The 6,000-nt window shown below is 41.4% G+C and overlaps 1 protein-coding gene across 12 annotated transcripts in view; it reads left to right on the top strand.

Moving 5' to 3' along the window:
• The window catches only part of LOC139539173 (ubiquitin carboxyl-terminal hydrolase 9X), an 86,828-nt gene continuing 80,828 nt past the window's right edge, over positions 1 to 6,000 (top strand). For 8 of the 12 annotated variants that reach the window (XM_071342043.1, XM_071342042.1, XM_071342046.1 and 5 more), the window contains exon 1: positions 3 to 491. The gene's annotated coding sequence lies outside the window, so the exon portion shown is untranslated. Of the gene's footprint in view, positions 492 to 6,000 lie in introns of all 12 variants that reach the window. The other 4 variants (XM_071342045.1, XM_071342044.1, XM_071342047.1 and 1 more) reach the window with 2 other exon arrangements.

Below are 6,000 nucleotides of genomic sequence, written 5' to 3'. Positions count from 1 at the left end.
GGGTTTAAATAAAATCCTGGATAAGCGAATCCAATATCGGGGTTAGAGTCAACCATCTACATTGTATGGATTTTTGACCATTCAGCACGGGTTCCATTTGCAAAGTGATGCTACACAGAAAAGCTAGTAGTTGGCTCGCTAACTAATGTTGACGGTTGGAGTTCGAAAGGCGTTTGGCATCTGTTTTCACCAGCGACGTTGTTCAGGGCTGTGCTTCCGCCATGTTGAAGCGGTTCTCTGCTAGCAGCAAGCTGTGACTGACTGGCTAGGACCGAACTGACTAGATAGAGTCGGGGGGGCTGCTACCGCGCTGGTGACGCAGGAAAAACACCCAAGATATGACCAAAAAAAACCAAGGAACCAGGTTATTCTAACAGACAGTTGAGCTTAATATGAAATAGCAGTATATAGGACACATTTATGTCATAAACAACGACACAATCGTCAAGGCTGGAGTAGTTCGTGAATAGAGAAGTCCTATCAAATTCCTGGTAAGTTGTTAGCAGCTAGTTTGCTAGCTAACTTAGCTTGCGCTCTTAACATTGTCAACTGGTGTAGTGTGGGTATGGCAGCTGACTTGGTAACATTAGCTAGCTATTTCTTTTGTTTGACATTTTATTGGCCTGAAATACATTGATACACGTCTTTAATCATTGAAGAATTCAACTTGGATTGTAAACGTGCTAAGTTAGTTGGTTCTGGCAGAAGGTAGCTAACGTTGGCTAGCTAGTTAGCCAAGTTTACTGACTCACTCACTGTCAGAGCAGGGAAAACGGGTCTTCAATGTGGAGTTAACTATTTTGATCGCTAAACAACTAGCTAACGTTGTTGAAAGCCGGGTCGATATCAGACAGATAATGTTCGTTTACTTGCTTGCTTGCTAGTTAGTTGACGTTTAAGTTATCTAGGTAATGGCAGGCGGTTCCCCACCCTGAACCCTAAGTAATGTCTGAGTTTTAATATGGTTTCAATCGTGAAATGTCGCACAGTGACATAAACTAACTAGTCAACGTTGGCTAGGTGAGCTAACGTTAACTAGTACCACATACAATTATTTCTCTATGGACGTGGTTGCGCGGCCTACTCCAAAACAACTACAGTAGCTAACGTTAGCTACATAACTACAGTTAGCTCAGCTAGCTAGCTCACGTTATCGAGTTAGCTAACTAGCCCCTTCTCTGCTGAATGCAAATGTTTCTTAACAAGCAATTCGTAATGTGTCTGTAAATCTAGCCAGATATCTAGCTACCTATCCGTACCCAAATGAACTTGCATCAACGGTTAGTTAACGCTAGTTGGTCAGGCCAAAGGCCCGGAAAACTGCGATTGGAAACTAGGCCTTCAAGGGGCAGTTCGCACTGCGATATCAAGCGTTCTATAAGTCATATTAGCCGTATAGGAGTGCTGTTAGCTTCCTAATTTAGCTAGCTAGCTGTTTTTACCAAAGTTTTCGATTTGCGATGTTTAAAGATATGCCATTCTGACTTCAGAATAAGATATTTATTTCCTTTATGAATCAACTCAGATCAGAGCCAACCTAACGTTAGCTAGATACGTTGACATGTTGATCTTGTTCGAAGTATTTTATGTATCTAGATAGCTAGATAGCAAGATGAAGCAGCATAATCATGGACGTGTAGGGTCAATTGTGATATTTATTTGTATAACTTGTAAACGAGTGCGTCAACAAGCTTATCAATTACTGGTCAACGTCTTTGAAAAGTTATAGTTATACTACCTATTCAGTGATTGTTTTTGTAGCTAGTGATCTTACCATAATGATGGAAGACATACATAGCTAATCAGCTAGCTAACTAGATCAGTAGCATTTATTTATTTATTTGTTACCTCCAATGTCATCATGGACATAGCTGATATCGGAGTCTGATTTAGGAGTAGACTGTCAGTTTGGCTATTACTGTTTTGTGGCCCATGTCATCCGTGATATAGCTGTAGTTAAAGGCCCATTTCATAACATAACATGGCATAGCCAGCCAGTGATGTTTAGAGTGCTAGCTAGCCCGACAGGCCGCAACAGCATTTCTGTGTTATTAGCCTTCCAGTGAGAGACTGAAAGATGTTGAACAGAGGATGACCATCGTGTCTAACAATGCCATTCAGTATGGATTCATTTTCAATACATAGTTACTGATTGAAATGAATGGTAATCCAACTGTAGCCTACATAATGTTTTGAGCTGGGCTTTCTAGGCTAGGAAATATATTTTAATAGAAGCAGTTTAATGGCATGTTTCTGACGTCAGTGGCCACCTGCAGAAAGAACAGGAAATGTCTCAGTTTCAGTATCCTCAAAATGTCCTTACTGGCTGGGCTGACAGCTGTGTGCTGCTGGCTCTCATTTGTGCCACTGCTTGCTGTTTGCTATACATAAGTTGCAACTTGTCACTCCTATCTTGAAGGGATAGTGCAAGATTTTGGCAACTTAGCCCTTTTTCTACTTAGTCAGATGAACTCATCATGGATACTATTTTTATGTCTCTGCGTGCAGATTGAAGGAAGTTGTAGGTAGTTTTGCAACCCGTTGCTATCTAGTGTTGGTGTGATGACTAAGTCTACAGCAACCTCTTGTGTCTAGTGCCAATTTTAGAATTTATCCTACCATTTCTACTGATCTGCATGCCAGTTATGATTTTCATATGTGCAGTACAACTAATTGTCTATTGAATGTCTAATTGCCCAGAAACGGGAGAATTCCATAGCTTGTTAAACAGAGGAGCTTTCTATTAGCATCGCAGAGCTCCACTATAGGCCTACCTACATCAGATTTGTATTTATTTAACTAGGCAAGTCAGTTCAGAACAGATTTTTATTTACAATGACGGCCAAACCCGGACGATTCTGGGCCAATTGTGCGCAGCCCTATGGGACTCCCAATCACGGCCGGATGTGATACAGCCTTGATTTGAACCAGGGACTGTAGTGACGCCTCTTGCACTGAGATGCAGTGTCTTAGACTGCTCGGGAGCCCAGATGAGCAAAGCCGCACCAAGGCTCTGTCCAAGGTGTTGAATCCAGCGTGGTCTTCACTCCTTTTAAAACGCATTTATAGATCTTTGTATTGTACTTAGGGATTTTTGCCATTGTTTGGTTGAATTTGTTTGGCATGCATCCTTGGTGATTGTAAGTAATTCCTTTGATGTTATGCCTCTTAATGCATTATGTATATTTGCCTGAAATATGCTGTTGTGGTTAGCTGTGTTAATGCAATGGTCATTTTGATATCTGCATTTTGAAGTCGTCCTTATTGTGACTTGATGGCCTGAATTTAGTGGCTTTAATATGTTTAGTGTTTTGATTTATGGACAATATTCCTTTGCGTTTTCATCAAGATAGAATCATAATTTCGTTGTGATGTGACACTTCCTTGCCGTTTTCAATTGCATTTATCAGACGTTTCAATTGTTTTTCTATGGAAATTTTGTTACAACACTTGGAAATGTTAGTTATAACTCTTTGTTAATAATGTGTATAAATTGCACCTCATTACTTGCATTTTTGTCGAACCGTTCCATTAAAACAGGCCACAGAATTAAAAGGGCTGAATAATAAATGTGATTTAAATATAAAATGTTATTGCAGAATACAAGGTTCAGTTCGTAAAAAGACTGAGATGACTGTTAGGCCTACCAACAGCCCTAAACATAACTGAATGTAATAAAAAATGACTTATTTCTGTATGATCAAGTCCATATCTGCTGCTGAGAATCGTAGTCTACTTAGTCTCCTGTCTCCCCAGTCTCTTATTCCAAATCCTCTGCAACACACACACGTTCACATTACTACTTACTGAAATTTACTGCCATGAACATCACAAGGTTATATCATTTTGTATTGAAAATCTCATCTTACCGAATTTTTATTTTTTTATTTTTTGTGATTCTTGTCTCTGCTTCCCATTGCAGAGACACATATCTGCGCCATATTTGGAGACTTTTAGCTGCACACAGGCTTCCGAGTGGTATGTTGCCAGCCGGCTGCGTGAGGGGATCGACTTAATGTGTGAAAGATATGTTCACATAGATATATGGATCCAAATACTGAAAGCATTACACATGCAACCTTCTGCAGACTGTCATCTTTCACTGGCAGGCTCTCCCAACAGTGGATAATGGAGGCCCCCTGATTTCTCTGTCTTCATGTTCATTGCGCAGCGCTGTGAATTTTGATGACCAAAGGGAGGTTGCCTTGAGCTAGAACAGCTGCATTTCAGAGTCCTCGGTCCCTATCTAGTGACACACAGACAGACCCAAGTTGCTCTCCTCAAAGTTCTCTGGCTTCATCAAAAAAGATGTTGCTTGAAAATCGGACAGAGAACTCGGGACTTCAGCACCCCCTTGTACAGCATCCCCATGTACTGACAGTGTGTCGCGTTGACAGCCCTTTGAGTTGCTTGAAGTAGCGGAACTTTCCACTTTGAATATCCCGCAAGTAGACTTCTAGCTTGGCAGGGAATGCCTTATGTGCATGGAACAGATCCAGCACTGCACCCTGCAGGCACAGGTTGAGCTCATTGAGGTGACCTGTTATGTCAGTGAGAAACATCCCGTTTTACAAGCCAATCCTCAAGCTCTGGGTAGTTTTGGCACTTTTTGTAGCCAGAAAGGCTTCAAAAGTATCCAAACACTCCACGAACCGTTCCAGAACCTTCCCTCCACTTAACCACCTGACACTGCAGTGGAGAGGCAAGTCTTTGTGGATTTGTTCAAGCGCTTCCAGCAGTGACTGACACTGTGACATATGAGCGAGCAACAAGGGAATTCACAATTTTAATTACAGTAGCCATTACAGTACCTAAATCGGAATTTGAATTCTTGGAACACAGTTTCTCTTGGTGAATGATAGTGAAATTTAACCACGGGGTGGCCAATCATATCTTCAATCAGCTTTACGAATCCTGTTTCCCCACCATAGTGGGGGCACGGTTAGTTGTAATAGTGAATATGTTCTTAATTTCGAAACCTCTCCTCAAAATGATCCGTGAAGGCTTTTTTGCTACACCTTCCCCTTTAGTGTTACCATGTATCGGTTTTAGACAAAGCAGCTACTTGCGTACCTGCTCTGTCACAGTATCTTGCAACTACTGCCAGATGTGTAATGTCATTCACATCCACACTCTCATTAAGAGCCACGCTGAACACAGGTGCATCTTTTAACTCTACAGTTTGCAACTCCTTTACCCTTTCAGCTATTTTGGGAACATGCCTTTCAACAGTTCTGGCAGACACATGCATGTCTTATCTTTGAGAAGATTGTGTCTGTTAGGCAATCCATCAAATAAAGCCTATGAACTACCGAGGAAAGCCTTGATATATTCCCCATCAATAAATGGTTTTCCATGTTTAGCAATGCACTGTGCAATTTTTTTATGAAAAAACCCCACAGTGCCTTGCTTTTCATACCTGGACACGGCCCTCTTGATTCCTTCTGCCTGGTCCGCATGTCTCGTTTCAAAATGCAATGTGCACTTGATGTCTGACAAATAGCAGTTTTACAACAGAGCGCAAACAGCCTGGCCCTAAAGTAAAAGGAATCAGAGGCAATAAATGAGTGGACGTTTGCCTTATTTTTCTTTGCTGATGACATTTTGTGCCCTTAACTTTTTTTTAAATAACTTAAGGTTTGCTATCTGTTAGCTATGTGAAAACTAGTCTCATCTTCAGTGTCGCCTATATAATTTAAATATTTGTATTATTTTGGGGGGGTTGGATGACTTGCCAAGCATTGGCGTGCCACGGCAAATACCCTCGCGTGCCAAGGCTGGCTCGCGTGCCTTAGGTTGCCGACCCCTGGTCTACAGGAACAGCTAGCATGCTAGTTGTTCCCATGACTGGAAGTCAACATGAACTATTCCCATAGACTTCCAGTCATTGCGCTAACCCTCGTTAGCAATTGCTTTAACACTAGTTGGCAACTTCGAACTGTAAAAACACATTGTATCCATGAGTTAATCTGACTCTGGGTAAATCGAAAAAAGGGACCT

The sequence above is a fragment of the Salvelinus alpinus genome, chromosome 14 (genome assembly GCF_045679555.1).
Source record: "Salvelinus alpinus chromosome 14, SLU_Salpinus.1, whole genome shotgun sequence".
Taxonomy (NCBI): Eukaryota; Metazoa; Chordata; class Actinopteri; order Salmoniformes; family Salmonidae; genus Salvelinus; species Salvelinus alpinus.
Note: the sequence above shows the minus strand (reverse complement) of the source record. Positions and strands in the feature narration are given on the sequence as shown.